Source organism: Convolutriloba macropyga, chromosome 7, assembly GCF_964194025.1.
Source record: "Convolutriloba macropyga chromosome 7, txConMacr16.3, whole genome shotgun sequence".
Taxonomy (NCBI): Eukaryota; Metazoa; Xenacoelomorpha; order Acoela; family Convolutidae; genus Convolutriloba; species Convolutriloba macropyga.
In genome coordinates, this window is record NC_134474.1 from 8884347 (window position 1) to 8894949 (window position 10603).

Genomic DNA, 10603 nt, shown 5'->3' on the forward strand with positions numbered 1-10603 from the left:
ATTTAATTGAATTTTGAAAAAGCACAAGGAAAAGATTGAGGCTGTTTTTTATATCCAAAATTTTTCTCTGACCAGAAGTCATAAAAAAACTGGTCCTTAGCGAGCTGAAGAAATCTCATGGTTCAAGCTGGTAGAGCATACCCTTGGCGGTGTTTCCAAATATTGATACAATTTGAAACGATTTATATCCCAAAATTAGACAACACAGTTGTAGTAAAAGCCAATAAGGTTGTAAGTTAACTATAAAGAAAGCACAAAGGGGCAATAAAATAGAAAGCGAAAGCAACAAGTTAAGTTATCTTTTTTTTCAAAGTCAGTCAAAGTCGAAGTTTTTGTTCTTTTCATTAAAATTCCACCCCCTGGCGTCACTTGTGACGTTGCTTAGTTTTCTAGCATATCAAGGCGCATTTTTGTTTCCTTGAGGTGTGCGAATATGCTGGGAGCCTTAATAGCAACCCCCAAAAGTAACCGAAACTGAAGTTTTTTTTCTTCAATTTATAACAAGAACGAATTGTTAACAGCAAGGATCTTATCTAACTGCCTCTAGAAAATGCTTAATTCTAACGATGCAAAGTCAGAGACGACGAGTTTTTGTCACGAATATAGTCTCGGAAAATATAAGCATCCGTCTATAGATGTAATAGCAAACAAAGGTTCCGACGCCATTAGCAGGCACTGCAGCAATTTCATCAAGGTTTGGGTCACATCCATGGCTCTTGAACTGCTCTTCAAAGACACATGGAAAATTTTATTGGAAATGACATCAAATCATAATATACAAGACACAAAAAAAAATCAATATTAAAAGACACACTGCCGGGAGGTCGTAGCCGAAAATAACAATTGAGAGCGTTTGAGTGAAGCTTTTTTGGAGTGTCGCAGAAAACGCTGAGAAAAAACAGACGAATAATCAACAGACACAGAGAGAGCGGAAGATGCTGACGAATCTTTTCTTGCTGTGTCAGATGAGAACCAACGGCACTTCGAAGTCAACTTCTGACTCCATTGAAGAGCTTTTAAACACAGAACGCAAAGAAGTGACAAAAGTTCAAAATTCTGACTGAATACCCGGAAAGCGATAAAATAAAGCTTCTTGATGAAAGTCAGCTGAAAACAAAAAATTGCTTCGAAATCTCCTAGTAACAATTATCACTCATATCAGAAGAAGAAAGTAAGAAAAAAAGCGAATGAAATTAATACAAACATGTATTTTTATTTTAGTAATATTGGTTTAAGCACAATTTAAAACCTCAACAGTGCAGGAAAATTAAAAAAGATAAGTTTTGAGTTTTCGCCTGAACTTAAATTAAGATGGTATGTTTCAAATCAAATTAGAGCTTATTCCATTCAACAGCGACAGCATGCGAGAGCAAACGTCTACCAAAACTAGAGCAAAACTTGGGAACAAGTAAATATTGAGACCTTGTAACCATCGTGTTTCGTTTCAATAGTTCCGATAAATATTGAACACAATGCCTTACCTAATTGGTAACCAGTGTAGCAATTTCAGGTACGACGAGGTTGGTGTTGAAGCTGTTGAATCAAACGCGCGGCAGAGCTTATTATTCGTTGAAGTTTTGCTAATAAAATTCTGGCAGACCATAATAAAGAGAATTACAGTAGTCAACACCTGGTAACACTAAAACTCTAATTAACGCAATTAGGACTGATGTTTGATCACGAACTTGATCACTAGAACTTGATCACGAACTTGATCAGGACTGATGTTTGATCACAAACTTATAACTAGAACTTTATCACGAAATGATCACACTTTCAAGAGATAATAAAAATGATTTCGAACAAACGAAGTTGACCTGTCGTTGCAGAGTAGGTTTACAATCAATATAACAACCTAGAATTTTACCTGTTCAGTGAAGTTACAATCTTCTGGTAGACGTACAAGACCGTGTTTAATAATTTTACGTTTCCGAATTGTGAAATACTCACTCTTATCCGCAATCTAATTCAATTTTGCATTGCTGAACCAACGTTAAATCGAGGTCAAATTATCATCAACCATGCATTGACTGCGGTTTGAACCGAATACAAAACGAAGAACGGTATCAAAATAATGTCAATTAAATAGTTTCAGATATATATTGACTTTCTGGGACAGCAGCTGTGGTCCCATATGCACTTCGTGATAGCTGCCAGTTCACTTAGCAGAGCTCTTGACAAATACCCTGCCACTGGAGAGCGATTTGGAAGAAGTGTGATCCTCAAGACGTCACCAGATTTCAGAAGGACCCTCCCAATACGCATTGAGTCAGTCCCAGGTTTGAGTGTTCATCCAGAAGCCCAGCTAGATAAGAGTGTCTTTGATATCAACATCCCCCGGGTCACCGGTGATCCTGTGGCACGACGTCATCAACAACAGCGTGACGTCCCACCCTAAGCCTCGCAGAACCCCACTTACAACGGCTCATCTTCTAAAGGAACTGGAACGAATCCCAAACCTGATGGCAATTGTATACGTCCGAAGAAACGTCCGCAGCTCCCGACCTCTTCAAAGACCTACTCAAACTCCGAAACCTAACAAAGGATCTTCGCCTAACAAGTCAAACTTCTCAAATCATTGCAATTTGACTTTTCCAAAACATTTGACACCGTGCCCCACGAATTGCTTACCTCCAAACTATGTGACATCGGCGTAGGTGGATGTTTCCTAGCCATCCTACACGACTACCTAAGTCAGCGAAAACAATACGAACGAATTGAAGATCACACATCGTAAGAATTACAAGTGACCAGCGGAGTACCACAAGGCTCCCTACTGGGGGCTCTACTCTTTTGCATCTTTATAAACGATCTTTCCGATGTTCTAACTTTCAGCCGACCTTTCATTTTTGCGGGCAACCTAAAATTCCTAGCCATCGATAAATTAAACGAAGAAGTCCAACCTGATAAAAAAGAGAATTGGGAAATGGGTAAAATCAAATAAAATGAAACTAGCTGTCAACAAATGCCATTTACTCAACTTTCGAGGGACACGCTTATGTCCATCATTAAACGGACAACCGCTAGGAGAGCCTGGTAAAGTGAAAGACCTGGGAGTTAACCTTGCGTTAATCTGGACACGTTAAACTGGAGTACGCACATCGAGTATCGAATCGAGAAAGCAATGAAAGTATTTTACTGCTTAAGGAGAAACGCTGCCTTCAATGTCAAATTCTCAGTGAAATTAGGACTATACAAATCAGTCATAATACCCGTTTTGCTCTACGGGATGAATTGTGCGTACCAATCTAGAACAGATAAACGGAAGCTCGAAAATCTTCAAAGGCGGGTACTGAAATGGGTGTGCAGACCCCACCGTGGTGACTACAAAGCTCAGTTGAGACTACTGAATGTCCTACCTCTACCCCTTTTCATCCAATTGAATGCACTTCTGCTCCTTTTGAAACTTTACAAGGACATTGAGGAGCACAAAATCAACCTACCCATTCAATCATGGAGCAACAGAGGACAAGTAATGCTGAAGTTATTTATGACACAAACTGAACGAAGAAGGACTGAATTTGTCTTCAGAACTGATAGAGTAGTGAACAGAATAAATGAGAAAGTCGACTTTAATTGGGATTTTGGACTAAAGAACAGAATCATCAATCTTATGTGGTGGTACGTGGAAGATCGGTTTTCCGAAAACAACGTCTGCACGTGGCAGCTATGCTGCAACTCTGGGTGTTGCAGAAACAAGTGGACAATATTCTGAACAGGCCAACTGGGAATCCAATAAAACAACAACTACAACAACAAAATCTGCGTAAAAATGACAGTTTTTTCCGAGTTCATTCAGCTTATCTTTTAAAGTCAGCATGTAAAAGGAAAAAAGTAAAGGACCAAGAACCGACCCCTGTGGCACACCCGTTTTAACTTCAACATCACCAAAAAGACATCCATTTATAATAACTTTTTGCGAACAATGCGAAAAGTATTTTTTAATAAACAGTAACACTACCGATTGTGAACCAATCCTTTCTGCTAATATCTGAAAAAAAATTGATGATCAATAATATCAAACGCTGCGGACAATTTAATCCGATAAACATCACGGAAAGCGAACCGTCTGATAGCAAAGAAGATCATTAAAGTCTTGAAGCCAAGCCGTTTCCGTTGAATGTGAGCTACGACAAGCACTCTACCAGTTGCTCATGAGATTATTGGATTCCAGATAAAAATTACTTTGCTCAAAAACAACTCTTTCATTGAGTTTTGAGAAGAGTTTTAGATTTGTCCCAGGGCGAAAACTCGACAACAACTGATGATCAATCATATCAAATGCTGCGGACAACTTAATCCGATAAACATCACGGAACGCGACCCGTCTGATAGCAAAGAAGATCATTAAAGTCTTGAAGCAAAGCCGTTTCCGTTGAATGCAAGCTACGAAAAGCACTCTACCACTTGCTCATTAGATTATTGGATTCCATATAAAAATTTTTTTGCCCAAAAACAACTCTTTCATTGATTTTTGAGAGGAATTTTAGATTTGTCACACGGCGATAACTCGACAACAACTCAAGATCAAGGCTAGACTTCTTAATGAGTGGCCTCAGGACTCCTTTTTCGAATTGATTTGGGAAGTACTCTGTCTGGAAATTTAAATTAGTTAACGCAGTGAAGTAATCCGAAGAATTTGTCCAGACAATTTTACATAATTTTGTTGGTATTACATCACTTGGTGCCAAAATTTTTGGTAGAAATACTTGCAAATCGCTCAGTTTAAAAACTTGAAAACTTTCCAGGGTGATTGTATGTTTATCATTTAATTCTATACCATTCTTTGGAGGTAGCGAAACTAATATGGCTTATATTTTTTTTAACAGAGAAAGCATTAAACTTATTTGCTAGGCATTCAGGCTTCCTTATTGACTGAAGCCGAGCAACATTATTTTTCCCTAAGAGTTGCTGCAGCATAGAATACCTTACACGCTTATTTTACTAGCGACACATTCTTCAAGGTATTCACTTTTTTGGCAAACAGCTCAAAATACTCCACAACTGAATTAAGTAACCGGCTTTTGGCTTGAGAATTAACATTCTTTCGGTAAGCTTTATCAAATCTTTTCGTCGTTCTTAGCTCATCGTCAAAAAAAGGCAGGAGTGATTTCTCTTACATTTAGTTTTGAGATGATGGTTCCTATCGACATAGCTGATTTTGTTCATTAAAACGCTGTTCCAATCAGCTTCAGGATTATCTCTGTCGATCGAAAGCAACTTCAAGATCAGAGCTTGTTTTGAATCTTACAAGAGGTACTGATACTTCAAAATCCTTGAATGTAATTACCTGGTCTACAATTCAACCTCTGTTGTGAGTTGGCACGGTAACTTGCTGTAGCCAATCAAACTCATCCAAAAAGGAAATCCAATTGCTTGACGCTTGATTTGATAGCAGCGTAGAAATATTGATATCGCCTACAATGAGTAAATTTTTGAATTTTTGAGCCACTGCGCTTCTTCCTCAAAAAACGATGTTAACTCACTTTTAAAGACACGTACATTAATATTTGGTCGACGGTATATACAAACCAAAAGATTCACTGACTTGCCCAGCGTAAATTCAAGAAAAGCGTAAAACATTGACTTGCCCAGCGTAAAACACTTGTTCAATAATTTATTGACACGTAAAGTGCCTTCATAGAACACCGCTAATCCTCCGCCAATTTTCTCTTTTCTGTTTGCACACAAGGAATAATAGCCATTTGGGCAACACTGCTCGAGACAAAACTCATCATTTGCGTTATCTTTGATCCACTTTTCTGTTAAAATTGTGAGGTTAAAACCATTAGCTTCGATAATATTTCTTATTTCCGAGGTCTTGTTTCGTGCAGATCTTGTTTTATGTAAACATACTTTTACACGGTCATTGAAATTGGAAATTTGATAATCATTTATCAGAGGAGGCCACCCGTTCCTTCGCTCTCTGATATAAAAACAATTGTGAAAATGAAACATTTTTGGGCCAGAGATGGGAAGATACAACTTGATCATTATCGATTTTGAATACACAATGGAAAGATTTCAGACGAGAAGCTTCCCTAGATATTTTGCGGATGCACAGTAGATGACCTCCCCTGTTCTTGCAATATTCTCTTATATCATCCGTAGAGACAAAGTCACTAAAATGACCAATATAGAGATGCCGTTTTTTCGGTGGTCTTCTAATTGCACTGACTTTCGTCTGATGATTAATATTTGTGCCCGTCTTGAAAGTTGTGCCCGTCTTGATGACTAATATTTGTGCCCGTCTTTAAATATTTATGCCCGGCAAGCATATTTTCATTGCTTTCAGTTTTTCGTTTCTTTGAATTACGATCGCTAGCAGTTCTGTCATTTCAATTTCTGAAAGCAGCTCCAAGATACGGGTTATCCGGTTTCTTCAAAGAAATTAAATCCAGCTTCAGTGATTGAATTTCAGAAATCAGCGAGTCTACTTTCTCTAATTTAGTTTCAAGAGCAGATATTTGACCAAAATAACTGCGTGTTCTATTGTCCAACGCCAGAAGTTTTTAATTTTTTTTCTCTTTAAAGCTTTGTATTTATTTTAGGAAGTATGCACATTTGTCTATTTTTAGTTCTGATCCCAAATTAAATGAGAATTGAGAAAATTTTTGCAAACAAACATTTTACCCTACACAGAGCCCCAAACCAAAACATTATCCTATACAATTTCTCTTATTTCCATTACTACAACGACAACAACTTATAAAGAGGAGGACTCAGGTTCAAAATTCTCCGACGTAATGCTTATAGACAACCTGTTTTTCAAAAAATTTTTCAATATGAAGTATGAAAAAGTTTTTTTTGAACTTTATGGTAAATTACGTTTCCTCATTCCAACTAGTCTTTAACAAAAGCCTTTCCCACAAATTTAAGCTTAACATCGCCGTTTCCAGTAAACACTTCGCTTTTCTGGAGCCGCTTTGCATAGAGCACAATATAGTCAGAGATGAGCAGAGATATCAACTTAGCAATTCACACTTGATTCGTCTTCTTTCAAAAAATCTTTGCTTTTGTTTCTCGTCTTTTCATTATTTTACATCGAAACCTAATCCTGCTTTCTTCTTACAACACCAGCGTTTCTGTTCTTATTCATAACTGGACATCTATTTGAAGTTTTTATTTGCGTCCATCTCTTAATATTGTTATCTATATTCCAACTAAATAGTAAATTTTGCAGATTTTTTCTAGCTTCCATCTGTCTTTAAAGTTGAGACTGGATCCCAACAGGATGTTTTTGTCTCAATCTTTGACCAAATTGCCTTACTTAAGATATCATATGTGCAGAATAACAGCCTTAATTATTCCATCCCTTTTAATATTTGAAGTTTGCCCCATTTGAGAATTATGTTTATCAAAATATAAATTACAATCTATGGAGAAGATTTATTAAGGACAAAAAAATCTTCGGCACTTACATCATTCATGAAAAAAATTGATGTGGGTTGACACATTTTTTTTTCAATTTCTTCGACAACCGCTCAAAACTCAGCGAAAAAAATCCAATTCAATAGAGGATATGAAACATTGGAAATGAAAAATAGCCAATTCAAAATTTGAGGTTAGGGATTTCATTGATAGCCAACCACCTGATTTATCGTCAAGATTTTTTGATGTTTTCATGAGCGAATGTGTTTTGAAAGAAGACGAAACAAGTTAAAATGGCTTGGTTAGTATCCCTAACTAAATTGTGCTCCGTGCAATCACAAAACAGTTCCCAAAGAGGAAAATCTTTACCAGATAGGTTGACAATAAGTTTAAGATTGTAGAGAAGGCTAACATTAAAGACTAGTTGGGATGACTTAAATTAGTTTAACTTAATGTAAAACAAAGTTTTCCATACTCCAATTTGAATTTGATTTTGGAAAACAACTTGTAAATAAGCTTTACGTTAACAAATTTTGAACCTGAGTCCTACGCCTTCTAGGTTTTCGTTGGTGTAACGATGGCAATTCGAAGGATTATGTAAGAAGGAAGTTTTGTTGTGAAATCTGGCTAGGTTATGATGTTTGTTGCAAAAAGTTTCCCCAATTCTCCAATAACTTGAACTCAAAATTCAAGGTGAATAAATGTTTGTAATTGGTAAAAGAAAGGTGCAAAGTTTCTTAATATTAAAGGGATTAAGTACATTACGATATTGTTTTGCACGGTAAACACCGTCCTATTTAGACGATTTGATATGGCAGAGGATTTATTTTTGGAGCCTTCATTTTTCGTAAAACTGATGTGAGTTCACACTTTCCTAAACAATTTCTTCGACAACTTCACACAACCCAGCAAAAAACTGGATTCAGTAGAAGATGTGAAACATTGGAAATGAAACATACTCAATTAGGAAAATCGTGAAAGAGGATTTCATTGAGAGCCAAACATTTGATTTATTGTGAAGATGTTTTTGATTTTTTCATTAGCGAATGTGTCTTGCAAGAAAACGAAACAAGTGATAATGACTGGGTTAGTATCGCTAACTAAATTGTGCTCCGTGCAATCACAAAACAGTTCCCAAAGAGGGAAATCTTTTCCAGATAGGGTGAATATAAGCTTAAGATTGCAGAGAAGGCTAACATTAAAGACCAGTTGGGATGATTTAAATTAGTTCACCTTAATGTCAAACAAAGTTTTCCATACTCGAATTTGAATTTGATTTCGGAAAACAACTTGTAAATATGCTCTATGTTAAAAAATTTTGTACCTGAGTCCTACTCCTTGTAAGTTTTTGTTAGTGTAACGATGGCAATTTGAAGGATTATGTAAGAAGGAAGATTTGTTGTGAAATCTGGCTAGGTTATGATGTTTGTTGCAAAAAGTTTTCCCAATTCTCCAATAACTTGAATTCAAAATTCAAGGTGAATAAATGTTTGTAATTGCTAAAAGAAAGGTGCAAAGTTTCATAATATTAAAGGGATTGAGTACATTACGATATTGTTTTGCACTGTAAACAGCTTCCTATTTAGACGATCTGATATGGTACAAGATTTATTTTTGGAGCCTTCATTATTCGTAAAACTGATCTGAGTTCACACTTTCTTTAACAATTTCTTCGACAACTTCACACAACCCAGCAAAAAACTAGATTCAGTAGAGGATGTGAAACATTGGAAATGAAACATACTCAATTGGGAAATTCGAGAAAGAGGATTTCATTGAGAGCCAAACATTTGATTTATCGTAATGATGTTTTTGATGTTTTCATTAGCGAATGTGTTGTGAATGAAGACGAAACAAGCGATAATGGCTAGGTTAGGATCCCTAACTAAGTTGTGCTCCATGCAATCACAAAACAATTAAACAATCCCATATAGGGCAATGTTTAGCGGATAGGGTGACAATAAGCTTAATTTTGTAGGGAAGGCTGCCATTGAAGACTAGTTTGAATGAGGTAACATATTTCACCATAAAAACAAACAGTTTGCTTCATACTTCTCTTTGAATTTGATTTCGGAAAACAACTTGTAATTAGATTTAAGTAGAAAATTTTTAAACCTGAGTCCTCCTCGTTATAGGTTTTTGTCGGTTTAATAATGAAAATTGGAAAGCTTCTGTAGGAAGGAATTTTTTGTTGTAAAGTATGCTTAGATCATAATGTTTGTTCGCAAAAATGTCTCAATTCTCCATTAGTTTGGGTTCAGAATTCAAAGTGAACAAATTTTTGTATTTGCTCTATATATATATAAGCGAAACTTTTTAGTATAAAAACGATTGAGTAAACGACAATGTTGTTTTGCATTGTAAACACCGTCCTATTTACAATGTTTAACACGGTACAGGATTTTTTCTTGGAGCCTTCAATATTCGTAAAATTGATGTTGGTTCAAGCACTTTATTAACAATTTCTTCGACAACTTCACTCATACCAACAATATAACCCAATTCAGTTGAGGATGTGAAACAATGGAAATGAAACAAACTCAATTAAAGAATTCGAGTATGAGGAGTTCCTTGTGAGGCAAGCATTTGATTTATCATAAAGATGTTTTTGATTTTTTTCATGAGCGAATGTGTTTTGAAAGAATTCGAAACAAGTGGCAAGGGCGAGGTTAGTATCCCTAATTAAATTTTGCTCTATGCAATAGCAAAAAATTTCCCAAAGAGTGAAGTGTTTTATGGATATGGTGACAAAAATTTCAACTTTGAGGGAAAGCTCACCTTAAAGACTTGTTAAAATGAAGAAACGTATTTTACCATAATGGTCAAATGAGATTTTTCATGCTTCAGTTTGATTTTGAAAAAACTTGTAATTAAGTTTCACAAACAAAAATGTTGACCTGAGTCCTATTCCTTCTATGTAGTTGTCGTAGTAAAAATGGAAATTCGAAGAACTTTGTAAGGAGTAAGTTTTTGTTGTGGAATATTCGTCGAATATAATGTCAGTTTGCAAAAACTGACTCAATTCGCCATTAATTTGGGTTCAGATTTCAAAATGAACACAAGATCGTATTTGCCAAAAAATTGCATACCATTTTTTATAGTTTAGAATAGCTGGAGTAATTGGCGTTGTTGTTTTGCACTGTAATTACAGTATTATTTATACAATATAATATGGTAGAGGATTTGTTCTTGGTGCAAACATTATTCGTGAAACTGATATGGTTTCACACAT